Here is a 19,143-nt window from a genome sequence, read left to right on the forward strand (position 1 = left end):
TCCTGAATTCTATTCATCACTGCCGATTTCTTCACTGGTTTTGGACACTTTAAAGATTTGCTTCTCCGTGTAGACCTCATACCAGAGTGCCCATGTTCTTGCTCAAAACAAGCAATCTAAGTTCTTTACCTTAAGGTGACATTTGGGGCAGCTTCATAGTAGACTTTTGCATCTCTCCTCAGGATGTCTCAGTATTTGGCCATTACTAATAAATGCTCCATGTAGGTTTATGTGCACGCCTACCCCATCAAAATTGGAGAAAACCAACCTCACTTTAATTATTAATTTTTTGCATGTAGGAGATTGTGTTTTTATTTAACAAATCTTTTTCCTATATAGTCACTATAATGTTTGCATTTGTTGTCAGTCCTCTATTCTCTCAGATGGTGGCTGGTAAATGAGCAATAACCCATAGGAAAAGGTCAGTTATGATCTGGGGGAGGAAAGGGCAATAAAACTCTTCCCAGGTAAACCGCATAAAAATATAATCATAATGGCTGAATTCATCTAAACAATTCGTTATAATTGATAACTGGTTTTTAACAAATTGACTAGAATTAGTTGGCTATTAAAATAGTCAGTTTTTTGACTAATGTAATCAATCATTTTTCTTCCCAAAGCGACTTGGGACAGTTGGGCATAACTTTTGTGACTGACATGAAGGCTAGACTTAGAATTAGGAAAGTGTGTGTATGTGTGTGTGTGTGTGTGTGTGTGTGTGTGTGTATGTGTGTGTATGTGAAGCATATGTATAGCACTCATACAGATATATATGTATGGTAAATTGGAAGAGAAATGTTTTGACCTCAAGAATAGACATTCAAATATGAATTACACCTTGTGAGCTTTTGGCAACTTCGTGTCTCTTGTTCTGTTCTTAGTGGCAATGAAGTTTTGTTAATGATACCAAAACTCAGGATCCAAAGCATCTTTAAGAGTGACTGACACACACGTATGTGATGGCTTCTCTATTTCTGCGATGAAATACTTTTGATCTCTTTCAAAAATTCCTAAAATAGAATTTTATCCTATTTATTTATTTGTGTTCTTGTGGGTAGAAGTCAAGAGCCAGCTCCTTTTTTTTTCATACATGTGCACACAAAATTTAATAATCTCTTGTCTTCTTTTTCCACTCAACAGTTATTCAAATTATTCTAAGTGGTTGGCAAGATTCTACGGATATAAATATAAATAAGACCTGCTACTTGCCCTTGAAGAACTTATTGTTTAGTTGGGGAAACAGATACCTAAATGATTGACCATAATATACAATAATAAGTGTTATAAAGTAAGAACGAAGTGCTAGTAACAGCCTTAAAAGCATATGTAGTTTTAGCTATATATAGATGTAGCTCTGAGACATGACTACACATTAAATTCTTTTTAAAAAAAATCCCAGTAGGTTAAACAATGGTATACAGTAATGCTTTTTAATATTTTTGGAACATATTCTCTCCACAAGGCATATATTATACAGGCTCTAGAGAATTAAAAGTAAAATAGTTATGAGAATGAAGCAATGAGAAAAAGAAGAACAGAGAAGTCTCTGTAATTTGGAAGAGGTGTGGGTAAGATGAAGGTAACTAAAGAGACAGAACTTTAAGTGGCCATGTGCATGAAAACCTTCTAGTCAATGGCACCTGAAAGACGGAGAGCATTGATCTTGGCAGGGAAGCTGCAGGCATTGTGAAAGCTGATGGTCTTGCCACGAGTTATAATTTCATGGCTTGGTGGGATCAGTTGAGCAGGAGAGTTTGAAGATACATTTATAAACCTTTAGAAGAGAAAAGTTTTACATTTTTTAAGATAGTAGATAAGTAATAACAGGACATCTGAGCAGATTGTAACATTTTCTGTAGACTGTTGGACATTTCCCTATCCACATTGAGTGGATTTTTTTTTTTTAAATCTACTGTCACATCTAATCCTTAAATAAAACGTAGACAACCCTCTGCAGAATATCAGCAGTTGCTTCACACTGTCCTTGAAGACAAGTGCATTAATACTTGCTTTTGTTGACAGCTGTGATGAACAACATCTAAAAAAATTCAGAACCTTGAAAACAAAGTCCCCATGCCTTCTTGATGAGGAGCGTGATAAGAGTCGGTGCAGGGGCTGCTATGTGGGCTTCCTAGCTCTTAGGCTGTGTCAGACTATGATTTTAATTAGAAATTAATTTCTTTCCCCTTTGTGTATCATGAAAGTCATGGTTTCCTCAGTGGAATACAAATAACCCCACCACAATTTTGTGAATTTGGGAGAAAAGAAAGGTTAAGGGGGAGGTGGGAAAGTACTAATAAGAAAATTCATGTATTCATTCAATAATTCAACAAATACTTATTTTGGATGGCCCAATGGCATGTAGATCCTTATGGGGTCAAAAATTTCTGGATTCAGATAACTAGAGAAAGGAGGCTGGAACAATGGGAGACAGTGATTGGGAAAAGTGTCATTGTTGAAGTGAAGTTGTAAATGGGGTGCTGTTGTTGGTACTGATAAAATCTAGGGCAGTGCCTTCAACATTTTTTCTGTTGTGGTACACATAGAAAGTGATAATAGTTTAGAGCATATGTATACAGTAATGGTAGGAGAGTGCCTGAGGCCAGGAGTGATTGGCTGGGGGCTTTGGAAGCCCGCATCCTTCTCAGCTTCTGTGAGAGCTTAGTAGCTCACTACTTGGGAGTTTTGATCTATGATATGACCTTAAGAGTGAGGAGCAAGGGACTGAGAGGCCCAGGTGTTGGAAGGATCATGCACATAGTTATAGAAATCACCAAGGATTATGACAGAGGTTGTATAGGGGAGAGGAACAGGACTAAACCCAGAGCGAAAATCTTCAAAGAGGGCTGCAGATAACAGCAACAAGGCAGATGGGTATCTGATTGTATTCATTGGCTAGGGCTGCCATAATAAATACCACAGGTTGAGTGGCTTAAACAACATACATTTATTTTCTCACAGTTCTGGAGGCTAGACATCTGTGATCAAGGTGTTGGCAGAGTTGGTTTCTTCTGAAGCTTTTCTCCTTGACTTGTAGATGGCTGTCTTTTCCCTTTTGTCTTCCATGGTCTTCTCTGTGTGTGTCTGTGTCCAAATTTCCCCTTGTTATAAGGACACCAGTCATATTGAATTAGGGCCCCTTCCAATGACCTCATTTAACCTTAATTACCTCCTTAAAGACGCTATCTCCAAAGAATGGGACCTCCTTAAAGTCACATTCTGAGATACTGGGGGTATAGATTTCAACATATGAATTTAGGGGACACAATTCAGTGCATAGCACTAACAATATGAGCTTTGAAGCTAGAGAGGCAGTTTAGGGAAAATGATGTGAAAATTCTCTGAAAGGGGCAACAAAGAGCAATGAATACACCTACCCTTCCTCCAGACTCAATGTTGTCAAGGCCACCCCTAGAGAGGGCAGCAGGGAAAACTGTGTCCTCGGGGGTACAAAAAAAGTGAAAGGAAGATTCAGAGAAGAGGGTGAAGTTCTAGGCGATTTTGTGGCAGGGGATATGGTAACATGCCTCATGATTTATTAACATAAATCCCTGTTTCTCTTGTAGATCTCGAGTACTTCTAGGAGTCAGGATATCATATATGTGTTTGTGAGCAGTCCTTTAACCCTCTTCCACCCTAGCTCATTCAGGGAGTCTTCTCTTTCCCAGGGTTCCTTGAGAGTTGCACTTGCCACCCTCTCAATAGTGGTACCTTCCATGAATATGCTGATATCTGCACTTTCTGCAACCCTCAAGGTATCAACATGATGTTGTTTTCCCTTTTGTCCACAATGAGCCTGAATCACACTAAGCTTCCTAAATAAATGGGGGGTACGCCCCTCCTCTACTCTAGAATGTGCTTTGTCCCCTGGACCTTTGTACCTTTGTGTCTCATGAGCCCCTTGTGAAAACAACATCCTCCTCTACCTTTAGCCTGGAGCAGCTCTTTTCATTCATCTCAGATGTGGTCTCTGGACCCAGGCTGGATAACAGACACTGTTTGCTCTCCTTTAGACAAACAGCAAGGCCTATGAGCAAATTATGTCATAGAAACTGAGATCTTTTGGTCCTGAAAACCAGTTCATCATACATGCCCAGATGTGCTTGATCCCTAGCACCAGATGCCAGTTAGCTCTCTGCTTGGAACCCTGTTCCTCTGCTAGTCCCTTCCCACCTTCAGGTCTCGGTTAAAAACTACCCCTTCTGGGAAAGGCCTTTCTTGACCACTCTGTTTAAAGAAGTCCCCTCACTCCCCCTCCACAGGCAATCTCTATCTTATGAACCTGTCTTATTACCATCCTGTGACAATCAGTATCTGGAATTATTTTGTATTTTCCTTGTTAATGTTTTGTGGCCCCCACCCCATTGGAACAGCTGTGTGTGTCTTGTCCACCAGTGCTTGGACAAGTGCAATGCCATAGAACAATGCCTATCACATGTTATTTGTTCACAAATGTTTGCTCAATGAATAAATTAATAAGTTAATACATCTGAGAGCAGTGAGCAGGAATGCCATTACATCTAGTTGTATCATTCAATTTTTTTAATTAAAAAATTTTGTCTTCTTAAGTCTGATTTATTTTGAGTCTGGTTTAATTTTATTGAAAGCTAATTTGCATTTGAAAACTTGGCCTTGATGGAGTGCAAATATGCTCTAGAACTGATCTGATTTACTACTAGTACACAAAAATCAGTAAGTCCTGGGACCTTGCATTATTCCTGTTACCATCTTTTCCAGTCCCCTTTCTGACTTACTTCTCATACATATCTTTTGGCTTGTCTCTCAATCAGTAGCCAAGGGAGTCTGGAAACATTCGTTGGGCTGCCACTCCTGATGTGTCAGTGTTCTAGAGGTAAATGGAACCTTATACGCTAGACAAGAGCATCTCGTTCCAACCCCATCAGTGACTGCCCTTCCTGTGTGACCCAACAGGGTTTGGGTGGGGTGTGGGCTGCAGTGCTAACTCTGATGTCTTAGCTGGTGGGCTGGGGAGACTACTATTGTCATTTCATCCTGACCCGTGCCTCAGGTTTCTGGGTATTTGCTCTTGGCCTGCTGCAGCTTGCCTCCAATTGTAAATCCCCTTATCTCACATGACTAGTTGACAGCTAGCATTGCAGACAACTCTCAGTGCCTCATTCCATCCTGATTCCTCCACTCAGACCTCTTCAACAATGGGCTTGGCCAGGACTGGGCTTGAGTTTACTCCCCGTCCTTTCTACTTAAATGCTTTTTTCCATTTGTATGGAGCCAGTTCTCCTTCTGTGAATTAGTATTTCTCAAATTCACCTACTTCAGTGCTAGCTAGGCCTTTCATTCAAAGCTTCACCTCTTCATCTCTTCATCTTCCTCTCTTCCCAGCATAGTTCCCTGCCTGTGTATTTTTCAGCTGCAAATTCATCCAGCCATCTCCTATAGAAACAGGTGTTCATAAAAATCGAATGCAGAGAGATACCAAAGAATAAATTAAAAGAATTTGAACTCACAGCTTATTTTCAGAAGATTGACTTTAATAGAATGTTAAGTTTCTATTGGGTATTCAAATAACTGGAGTAAAACCTAATATTATACAGACATTTATCATAAAGAATACCAGCTATCAAATTAAGTCCCTGAATGATAAGAGCTGCATACTATAAATACTCTGTAGGCACATGATTAAATTATGGTCCTTCAATCTGTTTCCTGACACCAACATGAAAATGGGCTTTTCCTGTGGAGTGGAAAACTGAATAATTTATTTTGATCATTGATAGGGTAGGCCAATATTTATCTTCATAGATGTATATTAAATATTAATTAATTGTGAAAATTATTAATGCTATTGTAACAACAAAATACTCTAAGATAAAGAGAGGAGAAAACCCATAGTCAGAATGAAGTTAAAGTAGCAGGACACAGATGATGCATTCTACCAAAAGTCAGGATAGCCATTCTGTCTCTAGAAGCACCATTTGGAGAAAGACCAGGAAAGTAGTCTTTAAAGTTAGAGGCCTAGCCAAGGGCCACACATGTTTCTGACACTGTATGCCCATGAGAGCACCTTTGGGTGGAGATTTTAGGATAACAAGCATAATCATTATTAATTCTCAAGACTGATTAAAATGCATATATCTTGTTGAATCGTTGTAAGGATACCAAATATTTAAACCAATTCAAATATAGAAGCCATATATTTAAAAATATAAAGAAAATTATATGCCTAGATTCTTTTAAAGTAGGACATTTTTGGAATCAATAAACCACTTTAAGACTTCTAAAATGCTAAAATGTATGCTCATTGTCCACTATGGGCTCTGTCTATGAAATAAACTTCAGTTCTTCTTTCTGCTCTATTACCTGCTGGTGGTTTGTGGTTTAATGTTCTTCAAAAAGGAGACATGAAAAATAAGGTAAAGCAGTGATATACTAGAGTTAGGAGAGTTGAATGTTTTGACTTTGGCTTCCACTATAATTTTAAGTATTTGGACCAAGAGGCATCTCTTACAATAATATACATCAAGCAACATATAGCTTGATGTGGATCAGAAAATTTCATCTCTTGTGTCTTTGAGTAGGAAGTTATTTGTAAGGAATAGAGTAAAAGTCTTCGTGCCCTCAAATGTACCTCTCCAGTAACCAGACGCGGGACCTGAGATGCTGTCATTGTAGACGCTTCCTCTGGGTGCTGATTCCATAGGGCCTGGTAGGACCATGAGATGAAGTGGCACCAGGGCCTAACCTGGAGGCACAGGGGTCCGTGAGCACCCAGAATTCAGAAATTTCATCTTATACTTTCTGTTATTCCTTATAATACCTAACACTATGGTAAGGGCACAGTATGGTCAATATTGGAAAAAATGCAGTTATGAAACTCTTCACAGTCACTGCACTTATAAAGACAGTAAGATGGCGACTATGGTCTAGAAGAGGAAATATTTTTACAGATTGTGAGAGAGACTATATGGGCTCTCTGCATTAGACAGAGTTCATTCATTCATTCATTTATCAGGCATTTGTTGAGCACAGGATATGTGTTGTCAAATAGTGAATATGCAAATATATAGTTGCAATACAAGAGTGATAGGTGCTACCCTAGCTGCAGGCTCGCGGAGGGCTGATGTTCTGGTGGTACTCACAGGGAAGCCCGCAGCAGATATTAAAACATTAAAATGCTTCACTGTTGCAGGTCCCCCAAATGACCCTTCACTGCCCTAGCTTCCCAGGCCTTTCTTAGCATCCCCTATGCCTCACCTTCATCCAGCAATTCAGATTTGACATTTGGCACAGTTGGAGGTCTCTCTGACCCTCCACTCCCCAACTCAGCATGACTACTATCACTCGTTCTGGTTGGTTGGTGCCAATCTCTTCTTGTTTTAAATATTACTCCTGTCCACCTGGCAGAGAGCAGTGTTCTCAGACTTCCATTATTCTTTAGAATCAATACAGGTGGCTGAGCCTACCCAAGAATTCTCAAAGTAAAGCCCCTCAGGCGGGATCTGTAGGCAGGTTAAGAACCATTGTGCTAGAGGAACATAGCTGAAGGGTATGGCCTCCTCTTTTTTTTTTTTTTTTGGTGAGGAAGATCAGCCCTGAGCTAACATCCGTGCTAATCCTCCTCTTTTTGCTGAGGAAGACCGGCTCTGAGCTAACACCTATTGCCAATCCTCCTCCTTTTTTTTTTTTCCCAAAGCCCCGGTAGATAGTTGTATGTCATAGCTGCACATCCTTCTAGTTGCTGTATGTGGGACGCGGCCTCAGCATGGCCGGAGAAGCGGTGCGTCGGTGCGCGCCCGGGATCCGAACCCAGGCCGCCAGCAGCGGAGCGCACACACTTAACCGCTAAGCCACCAGGCCGGCGCATGGCCTGTTCTTTGGAGAGAAACTCACCAGTTAAATAACAAGAATCTTGTCAAAGCTGAGGAAGAAACTCTAAGCCAGTGGGTTTCAGTCTTGGCTGCATATCGGAGTCACCTGAACATAAGGAAAAAGATAAAAAAAATCAACCAACCAAACAAAAATGATATCGAAGTCTTACTCCAGAGATTCTAATTGAATTGATCTGGGGTATGTCCTGGACACTGAACTCTTTTTTCTTAATGGTCCCCAGGGGATTTTAATGTGCAGCCAAAGTTGAGAACCACTGCTTTAAGCAGAGAATAAAACAAGTTAGATCATCTAGCTTTGGGAATAAGTATAAAAGCCTAGAAAATAGAAAAAAAAAAAGATATTTTGATAACAAGGTATGTGTGTATGTGTCTGTGTGTGTGTGTGTGTGTGTGTGTGAAAGAGAGTGAGAGAGCATAAACTAAATAAAAAGGAGATGGTATAAATGGCCTCATAGCTAGACTTCTTTAAGATTTTCCTGGGTTCTAGCAACTTTGGTTTTCTTTAATGTGTCTCTGAGTGATTGACAGATTTGACAGTTCCAATCATAAAGGTCTTGGTCTATAATATTTCGGAGCTTTTAGAGCTTTCTAAAAACATCTCAGCTCACTAATTGCTGCTCCCTTCCCTCTTTGCTTCTTTCCCTAACTCCCGATAGTAGGTACAAGAGTTTCCTGTTGCCCTAAAGATTCCACTTTCAGCCAGAACTGTGACATCATCTCTACTTTCTGGAGTGGTTTAGAATTACCTTACGGTGAGAACTCACTCCAACATCCAGGGCCCTGGGGCAAGTCTGGGCTGCCCATGTAGCTCATAACTTGTTGCATCTTTAGTAAGTGCTCATCCTCTAAATGTTGGCCCATTCCTCAGAACTGGGCTTCTCTCTTGAATCCAACTTTGCAGTGGCAATACCCTCCAGCTAAGGACCACCAGGAACACACAAGTAATTGAACACGTTGGGTTTATTACTTATTTCAGCGAGGAAGAGCACACACCATAGGAAACCATGGGGTGTCTCAGTAAGAGGGTATTAGAAAGGCCCTCTTACAGGATTTGGGGATTTGGCGTTTAGTTGAGTGATATGGGGGAGGGTCTAAGAAAGCAGGAGTTTATTCTAGATCCGCTGCTGTTAGAGAGCAGGGGCAATTCTATGATTGGGTATCAATAAGTCTTATCTACAGAGAGGGCACACTAGTAAAGAAGTAGCAGTCACTCATTTTGGCTAAGAGAGGGGGTGTTTGGTCTTCTATGGGTGGCACAGTGGCCTTGGTTTTGTCTGTGCTTAGACAAAATGATGAAGTAGACTTGTTTCGTCTCACGTTATCCTAGTCGCACAATAACCTTGTCTGATGTTGGTCTTCTGTGAGATGGTTTATGTCCAACAGGAGAATAGCATGGCCTCACTGTGAGTGTGAGGTCAGCTTCTGGATGTCAGAGGCTATTTTTTTCCTTTTCCTTTCAAAGTAGTCTGCATTGTTATACTGCCCAGTATCTTGGTTTCTTTCTAAAAGCAGGGCACTGTCAGATCCAGGTATGTTGGGGGTAATACCATGTCCATTTCTAGGCAGTCCCTTTTACCCAGAGTGAGGGTGGCATGGTGGTGGTTCTCTACTACTGGTTAGAGTGCTGCTGAGGATGGGATAATGTTCTGAAACCTTGAAATCTGACTTCACATCATAGCCTGCCACCTCGGTTCCTCCTTGTCAAACCTCCTCCGCAATAACTGAACTGGGCCCACTGGTATCACCTCTTTCTTCCATCAAGCCTGTCCTGATAAACCCCATTAGACAAGCCAGTGATTCTCTTGGCCCAGCTTGTGCAACTGGCATAGTTGAAAGCAGCTTGTTGTGGTGACCAGAATTCACTTCCTTTTCAGCACATGGCCTTCTGCTAGCAATGCAATGCTCTCCATCCTACATGTCTCATGTTTAAGCAAGTCTATATGGGAAGAAAAACACTTATCAAAATTTATTTCTTTGAAACTCTCCTAACTTTGTCCTGTGTTTGTCTGACAGTCCTTCAACTTTATTATTGATGACATGCTTGCTGAATGAATAAATCATCTCCTAAACACTAGAACGCAGTAATATGTGGCCCTTTCTTTTGTTTAGGAAGTTTGGAATGTTAAAAACAAATGTGGACTATATAAAAGAAGATTGGGGAAGGGGCAGGGAGCAGATATGAAAGAAAGAAGACAGTGAAGCAAATATAGTTCATGGTACATAAGATTTCAATGGACAATGAGAAATGAAGGAGGAACATAGGCCTTAACAGTTAGCTAACATTCTAATTCAACTTTCTGCCCAAAACAAAAATTTCCTCTAACTCTCTGACATGATCACACAGTTACCCACGAATGTCAGATAGTCATATCATAAGGGATGTTAAACAGAGAAGCAAGGTTAAAAAGAATGTATATAATAGGAAGAAATTAAGGCAATATTAGAATGCTCCCTGCAAAGAGAAAGATGCAAGGATTTTTCCATTGTTGTAGAAAGAAACTCTGAAATGCAAAGAAAAGGCCAAGTGACTTGCTCAAGGTCGCCTGGGACCTCAGGGCCCAACGTGGGAATGGATTGTTTTCACACTGCATCTACCAGAGCATGATGTGTCAGTAGCAGTCTACCTGCAGGCTAAAAGTTATCCTATTGCATAGTTAGCACTGTGCTTACTGCAGAGACCTGGAGAGAGCAGAATCACCATTTTAGGAGAAAGATTTATAGCTGTACTTAATGAATCTGAGTAGCTGTTTTCGTAAGTACATAAATATTTTTAGTTTGGAAAAACAGAATTAAGTCTTGATAGCCACCTCACAAATGTTGACCGTAAAAGCTTTGTTAATGACAAGTTTAGCTAAAAAGGACATAGAATGTTTATGAACTGCCACGAAAAAGAATCTCTGCAAGGTTTACATTTGGACTACAATGAAATCAAGGTGACTTTATGGATCATTCGAAGGAAATGTCTTGGGAACTGGCTACTATGGTGAGAATTTCCTATATAAACAAAGTCAAATTGGAAGGGTGGGCCATTCTCTCCTTACATAGGAAAAGTCATTTGAGTTTTTAGGAGAGTATTCAAGATATGCTAAAATGGAGGTTATCACTTGCTTATTTTCTTGAAAAGTAATTGCCATAGTACAGTACAACAAAATGTTACCAGTCAATAATCAGATTCAAAGCCAGACGAACATTTACACAAACACACACACACACACGTAAAGACTCCACAACATATTCCAAATTATTGGGTTTATAGAGGTTTGAAAGAGGATAAAGGTAACTACTATTATGATGTAAAAGATTAGACCTATAAATGGCAAGATCACACCAACGCTAACATTTGACAGTGTGTCACATCTTTTTCACTTTATTTATCAGACCTTAATGATACACCTACGTGATCTAATGCAGGTCTTTGTTATACTTTTTATCAAATTACATTCTGTCTGCCTTGAAATGATGAAGGTATTCTTCATGAGGCCATTAGATTAACCCAAATCATGAGCTTGACAAGTAGATGGATATTTGGGGCCATGAGAAAATAACTAGTGGCAAAAATGACTCGTTTTCTGCGTAAACATAGCTTGGAGGTGTGTTCTCTTGGGAGAACTCTCTTCACTTCCCCTATTGAGTCATCTGACTCACTACTTCTTCATGTAGGCTAATGCGCCACTTCTCAGAATATTAAGACAGTCTCCCACCCTGTCATGCCCGGCCTCCTTTTACTGCTTTCTCATGCTCTCCCAGGACAACTACAAGAAGGGTAGAGAATCAAATTTATTGATGCCCCATAACATCTCCAGTCAAGGTGTGGACATGGAGTTCCAATGAGTAATTGGGCACCTGACTTCTGTAAATTCCAAATGTGTGACTAATTCGTTCTTGAGACATGTCCAGGACAAAGCAGCCCTCATCAGTGGAATGCTCTAAGCTTTGTTTGCAAACACAGACCTTGTCATGGCCTGCAGCTCCCCACTGGCTGTCTCCTCTAACTGACTGTCAAACCCCTTCCAAAGCGAGTTCTTCCCTGTCAGGGAGGGCCGTCCTTTCTCATCTCAGGGGCTGCCATCCTGTGGAGCCTTTATTCTTACCAGCTGGTTTCCACGGTGGCAGAAATGTTGTTGACATAGCAGATGGTCTTGATATTTCTGAAAACCAGCAACATCTTTGCCATTTCCACCCCCACGCTCTTGGCTACTGTTTCTCCTTCAAGTGGCTTGGGTCGTTTTTAGCAAACCTGTATATTCTGATGATTTTTCTTAAATATCAGAACAGGAACAGTGTACTTCATAAATACCCTTGTAGAATATAGACAGAGGCAGAATATTACAACTCTTTCACAGAAAACGCATAAGCTGAGATAAATTTTGTTTGGCATGATAGATTCTTAGATGAATTAGACTGAGCGAATAGAGAGTAGATTTTAAATATTTGGAGTATGAAGTATCAAGCAGTGAGATGTGGCTAATGGATTGTGCTAGAAGAAGTGGTCTAATATTCATGGTGTTTGAAACCTTTTCTAAAAGTAATATACCATTGAGTAATGTTTATCCATGTTGAACTCAAGAGGACTTGAGAGAAGGGTGAGTATAATTGGGATAGAGAATATTGCCCAGCAGTGACTCCACAGCCAAAGCGAGACGAAGGTGCCATAACAACTTGATTATCTGGGACCCAATCCAGCCATTCTGAAAATTAAAGCAGACTGGATTTATTCTTCCTTGTTTGCCCCATGCAAGCAGGCAGTGTGAACAGTCTCTTAACCTCACTAAATAATGGTCTAAAAAACTCTGTTTCACTCGGGCTTTATAAGTACAGTTTTAGAAAATACTCGTTCTCCTGGAAAGGACTGCACAGATGGGAAGGAGACATGAGTAATGGTGGCCCCACAAGGTTCAGCTAGCTTCTTATGAGTCAGCGTCCCTCTCCAGGCCTGTAGGACTCACTGATTGAGAGTGTCCTTTGGGTTGGCTAACAAAGGACAAGTGAGGACCCTGCCTCCAGAATGTCACAATTAAAACACAGTTTATTAGGTACAAGTCCTTCCTTCTCATGGCAATAGTAATAATCACAACAGCAGTGAAGTGTTTAGCTAATTGATTCCTTTGAATGCCAAAAGCAGAGTCTCAAGGATGAGAACATAGAGCCACATGGATGGAGGGAGTGTGTACAAAGGATGGGAGGAATTTGTGAAGGTGAACATGGGATGTCCTGGGTAGGGCAAGTTAAACGAGGAAAACCACTTTGAGTCTGAGGTGTATGGGGGGTAGAAAGGGAAGAAGACACACACACTGAACAAGAGAGCAGAGAGGACCAGCTCCATGGGTCATCATGAGAACCTAGGGGTAGAGGGGTACTGGGTACATGATCTAATTTCCAATTCCTGCCTGCCCTGCTGATAACATTAGTAGGGTTTCCAGAGTAACACACTGCTTGAATTAAAAGGTTCACTTCATAATGGAGAACAGCTCACTCAACAAAGAATATTCTGGTAATCCTACCATCAATCTGGCTTACTGTCTCTAAGCACAGAAGAGCAAGTGTAATGAAGAGAAATTAGATAATGTGAAAAATATTTCACAACTAGATGGAATGGCCACCAAGCAATCAGAACAGACAGTCCGAGAGCTAGAGTATTTGCTGGATCATGGGAAGGTCAGAAGGATCTAGGGGTGATGGAAGGGGTGATGGGGGGAGAGAGTTTTGGAATAATTCTAAGGGTACCCAAGGACTTCAGTATTTTAATGACCTGTGATATAGCCAAATAAAAACCCTGAAGACAACCAGCATTCCTCATTAAGTTATGTAGTGAAATATATTTGCCTATAATAGTTTGAGAGTCCATTTCAGAAGCAGTGATAAAGTTTATAGAGCCAAGGAAAGAGCCTACATCTGAGATCATTTTCACCTGTGAAGGCTCCTGTCTCAAACTACATCTGTTAACTGAATGAAACAAATAATAAAAAAAGGATCCTCCCACACCTTTTCTCTTCAATAGTACACAGGAACTTCAAGGAAAAAGTGTAGAGATAACAGCAAAGAGTTTAAATACATTTCACATTGAACACAGGAATGTTAAAACACAGGTCAAGTTGATCTGTTCCTTCAAGATTAGTCTCTAAATTCTTTAGGTATTCACCAGTAAATACACATTCAGAACAGATGTTGAGCCTAGCTGGGGATGCAGTAATGGCCTGTGATCCAGATTATTACTGGGAACTGTAGAGCCCTTGATGTCTTTGAGAACAGTGCTAATTCCTAGAGTGTGTTGGGTTCCAAAGCATTTTGGAAAAATTTGATAAATGTGTGCAAACATACCATATGTGTAATTCCTTGAAAACAGATATCTGATTGTCTCTTTAGTGACTACATTACCTGGGCCTTTTTCTCAAAAAATGGTGGGTGGTCAAAATTTTAGGAAAATACTCTACACAAACTCATGTAGCACAGTTCAGTGATATGCCTATGGGTCTTGAATATTTATTACTCTTTCCTAATGTAAAGTGCATCTGTCTACCCACTTTCTTACTACCTACTACAAATATTCCTTTTTTCTTTCTTAGGCAAAGATTAATCTTAGTGATCTTGTAAAAAGAATAAAGAATTCTATATTAGTTTTAAAAATTGCTTTAAACCAACATCTCAGAAAAAAGATTTCATATATTTTTTTCACAGAGAAATTTTCTTTGTATTTAAAATAAAATATTTGAGGAAATATGCCACACATGAAAAATATATATGGAGAGGTTGGGTCAAGCTCAAAATAACATTGTGGTTAATCATGCCACTTGGAGGTAGATTCCAATATTAGAAAAAAATTGTTTTCCAGGATTTCTGTGGTTTTATTTAACAGACATCCCACCTGAGTTCTAAATTTATTTCTTAAAGCAGCTAAGCTCCTGGGAGAGAAATTATACTGCAAGGTAAGTGTTTATAAGGAAACACACAGAGATACTCCCTCACAAATCACACTGAGGGCAATTCCACCGCCCAATAGTCTACTAGAAGTTCAAGTGAGGTGAGTGAAAATGTAGCATTAAAGTGATTCTTTCAAAATTGTGATTAATTAATAAACAATTCCTAAAATAGGGGTTTTAAATGCATCTTTCATGAATCTGTATTTTCAGCCAACTTTGATATGACAGATATCCATTTACAGTCCCCATAAATTTCACCACAAATGCTTTGATCGTGTATTGCAGCAGACAGTTTAAGGTGTTAAATTGTATTTGTTCTACCTCTGCTTTTTCCTTGCTCTATTTCAAGGCAGAATCCAGGCTTTGAAATTCCTTGCTGCATGGGTGTTGTTAGCCGGGCAGAAAACATAAGCAATCCCAAATCCAAAGTTTCCTTTTTGTTTTATATAAAAATCACAGCCTTTAGAAGAGGTGGAGTCCCAGAGTTGGTGAGAGACCAGGGAGAGGATTTGAAAGCAGGAAAAGAGCTAAGTCAGAATGGGAAGGGAAGAAAGGATCCCAAGGCTTATGTTGTGGACTCAAGCTCTGCAGTCTGTCAGGACCAGAGAGAGTGGGGAGCCCTCAAAAGGAGTGGCTCTGTTTTCCAAGACTCACCCAAATCTCTCTGCCATAAGTGTGACCCAAGGGCCGGGTTACAAGACAAAAAGACACTACTAATCCTACTCAGAAGTAGAGTGAAAATCGAAGGATCTTAGAAGGACCTTTCCAAAGACTAGAACTTTGTTCTATTCCTATCTTTGCCCATCAAAGCCTTTCCCATGACTGTGTGTGTGTGTATATGTGTATGCGCGCATGCGTGCACATATGCGTGGGGGTGGGGGTTGGAGGATAGGGCCAAGCATGAGTGGGAATTCCAATGGGATGGGTCACAGTTGAACTAAGTTTATTTAAGGAAATAAAGAAGTGATATTTCTTCCACTTAGTGTGGACCAAATTCATCTCTCCCACAGGTGACCATTGAGGATTATTCATAAAGAGCCAAACCTTTTGGTTTGAATATAAATGAAAGCCATTGGTTTTTCAGGAAGATAAATACACCACGCTTATTATGTTTATCTCCCACAAAGTTGCTTCATGTCAAATTATCCACATATTATATCTGTTTCCTACCCTGCCAAATGAGGTCATTTATTGTTTTGACACTTTCATTCCTTAGAGAGGTGCAGTGAGCATTACTTTTTGCTAAAACTCAAAATCCACTGATTCACTCCACAAATGTTTACAACCAGTGTTTACATACACGTGTCTAGTATACACCAAGCACTGAGCTAGGTTTTGGAATATCAAGATAAATGCATATAGTCCAGCTCCCAAGGCACTCAGAGGCCCTGTGCTGACAATCTACTTCCTTCCCAAATTTCTTACCCTTTGAGGGGACCCTTGAATTTAACAACCATCAGCTAACCAACAGTGTCCCACATTTGAATGTTTAGCCAAGTGCATGTTCATTAGTTCCACACCTCTTGAAGATAAATTTGCACCTGGAGTAGATAATACTTCCCATTTCCCACCAAAGTCTTCAGAATGCATATAGCAGGTGTGATGAATATGAGCATATGCTATAAATAAGACTGTATTTCACAAAAATATCAGCAAATCTTTATATTTCAATATGGGCTTACGGATCTCCACATAACTTGATTTCAAGCAAATTTGCGTTACATGGATCTGCCATCTCCTAAATATTTGTTATACTGGTCAATATCTTTGTCAAATGTCTCTTCATCCTCTTAACAGATGGGGGTATTGCCATCTACAAGTAACTTCTGCTCTTTTTTAGTCATTCAACAATTTGTATAGCACAGTCAGAACTGCCAGGAACCAGATCAAGTGGTAGAGGTTTAGGATGAAGGCTACCCTCCATACTTTTGTTAAGCTCAATATCTTTTCTTGATTATATCGGCATTTTCTCAGCTCTTTTTATTTAAAGAAATACATTTTTAGAAAAAATATTTAGTTATGATTCAGCAATATAGCAATGTGAGGTAAAGTTTAGAGATATTTTCTAAGTGGTGCCTTAAACTGGGCTTTTGCCCTAAGGACTTTTTTTTTACTCTGCAGCATTTATTTCCTCTGTTTCAAGATGTCTGTAGCAGAAAGAACGACTCAGAGATTAAACATCAGTGTTATTCTAAAAGCAATCATCTGCAAAATTTAGATTCTCTCTACAATGACTGCCTCGAAAAATGAAAAATTCAATCACACAATTGGTTTTGTAGTCTTGAGAATATCAAACAGTTTATTTGACTGCTTTTCACTAAATTGACTGTTTAGTCACTGTTGAATGATGTGCCCCTTAGGTAGGACAGCCTGGGAAATTGTTTCCAAAGCATTTGGGACTCACAGCTTTTTTCACCCCAGTTTTCAGCACAGCATCAAGACGATCCACTGAGCTACCAAGCATTTTCCAGGGCACAGACTTTTCCCTACAAAGAGTTGATCACCTTCGTTATCCATTGAGTCCTCTCCAGAGTGGTACTTCAATTGGTTATTGTAAGAAAAATGGTCTTCAAAGTCACTTTCATTCCTTTAATCCATGGATTTTTTCATTTTAGTCCCAATAAAAGGTCAGAATGTTTTCCTTCCTTTCTTTAGCATTTTCATTTGCCTACAGTCACTGTTCAAAGGTAACCTGGAAATTGTTCACAGGGAGAAACTTATGATGTAGTGCATTATACTATAGTCCTGTGCCTTGCATGGTTACCATAGCTCACAGAGCACCAGTCCTAGTTGGTGATCAATAACTGGTTGGGGAAAAAATGAATGAAAGAATGATTGACTGGCTATAACCCAAAAAATGAATGGGCAATAATGAGTATAGAAATTACAGATAATCAGATACCATAGGAATGACTTATATATTCTTTACCAGATTGCATTTTTTCCGAAGTATGAAATATTTTCAGTTCCAATATTAGCCAACTTAGGATATCCTATTGTTTCACCCAGTGTCCAGGCAGGAAACAACATACTCAAAGAGGCCATTGAAGAGAGTTTAATGAAAGGAGGTTTTACAACGATGTGGGCATGAGTAAGTGTATTGTCACAACAAAGGATCATGCAGTACCCTAGAGCCAGAAAAAGCAGGGGTTCTGAGGGGGCTGGGTGGGAAGCAGTTAGTTACTGGAAGATAGAGAGAGTAGCAGGACGGAGGGGGCTGCCCAAATAGGAATTGTGGCTTTGGGTAGAGGGTCAGAGCTGACTTTTGATGACCTGGCAGGGAGGTTGCTGTTAGAATAAAAATGCTTGCCTCATTCTCCACTAATCCTTCAATTTCTTGGCAAATGTCTGCCACTGGCTGAGCTGGAACCTGGAGGGCAAGGAAGCCTGTTGGTACAGTCCCTAGAGGTTAAAGTCTTGGGGCTCAGAGCAGGATGGAGAAGGGTGGAGAGTGGATCTGGAGGGGCAAACCAAGAATACCCGGATGCCTTCTCTATTAGCTTAGCTGGCTAATTGTGGTCAACAAAGTATTGACACTTTCCTTCATATCTCTATATATGCAGAATAATCAGAAATAGGGGAAACATAATGGAAAACATGAATTTCAGCTATGAAAGTCTAACAAAAAGAAAAAAAAATTGCAACAGAAAAGAAAAATAGTACATCTATTATAGACTCCTAATAGCATAATTTGTAGAAAATCAAAGTTAAACAGTATCAATCAATGCCCCTCAAATTCGTTTGATAAAAGGTCTAAAAATTTTTCATATAATTTTTTGCCATTTATATTTAGAAAGAAAAAAAGTCTTCAAAAAAATGCATTGGGTTCTCTAAAAGTGGAATCTGGTCCAGGGATTCTTTCAGGGAGAAATCTTCAAGGACATGAACAAATATCCACTCCAGGATAGTGGAGGGGAAGAAGCTAAACAAAGGCGTGGTTACAGCTGTCTAGGCTCAGCGTGATTCCGTGGGAGCTCTGGGGCGGGAGATACTGCTAGGCATAGAGTCAGTCCCTAGGAGCAGGTTATTCTGGTGGTGGTGGAAGCGTACCTTCCAGACATCTCTTGGCAAGAGGGGTCTCCTTGGCTGATGGCAATTATCCAGAAGCGGGTGCATCTGTCAGCCACTAGAAACCAACAACAGCAGCTGGGTTATGGGTGCACCAGCCCAGTGAAGGAGATCTCGGTGGAGCATCACATCTACTAGATACATGTAAGCTTATAGGCAGAATCCTTTCCACCCACGAATATGCCCAAGTTCTAACTTCAGGGGTTGAATATGTCTTTTATCACATTGCACAATACAATCAATCATCTTGTCTCTGAGAAAATCCTATAGAGCAATTAGGTAATTGGCAT

The 19,143-nt window shown here is 40.0% G+C and overlaps 1 long non-coding RNA gene across 1 annotated transcript in view; it reads left to right on the top strand.

Annotated features, from left to right (window-relative positions):
- Positions 1-772: 772 nt before the first annotated feature.
- The window catches only part of LOC131392800 (uncharacterized), a 214,016-nt gene continuing 195,645 nt past the window's right edge, over positions 773-19,143 (top strand). Inside the window, exon 1 of the long non-coding RNA XR_009215787.1 lies at positions 773-952. This is a non-coding gene — a long non-coding RNA (uncharacterized LOC131392800). The remainder of the gene's footprint in view (positions 953-19,143) is intronic.

Source organism: Diceros bicornis, chromosome 27, assembly GCF_020826845.1.
Source record: "Diceros bicornis minor isolate mBicDic1 chromosome 27, mDicBic1.mat.cur, whole genome shotgun sequence".
Taxonomy (NCBI): Eukaryota; Metazoa; Chordata; class Mammalia; order Perissodactyla; family Rhinocerotidae; genus Diceros; species Diceros bicornis.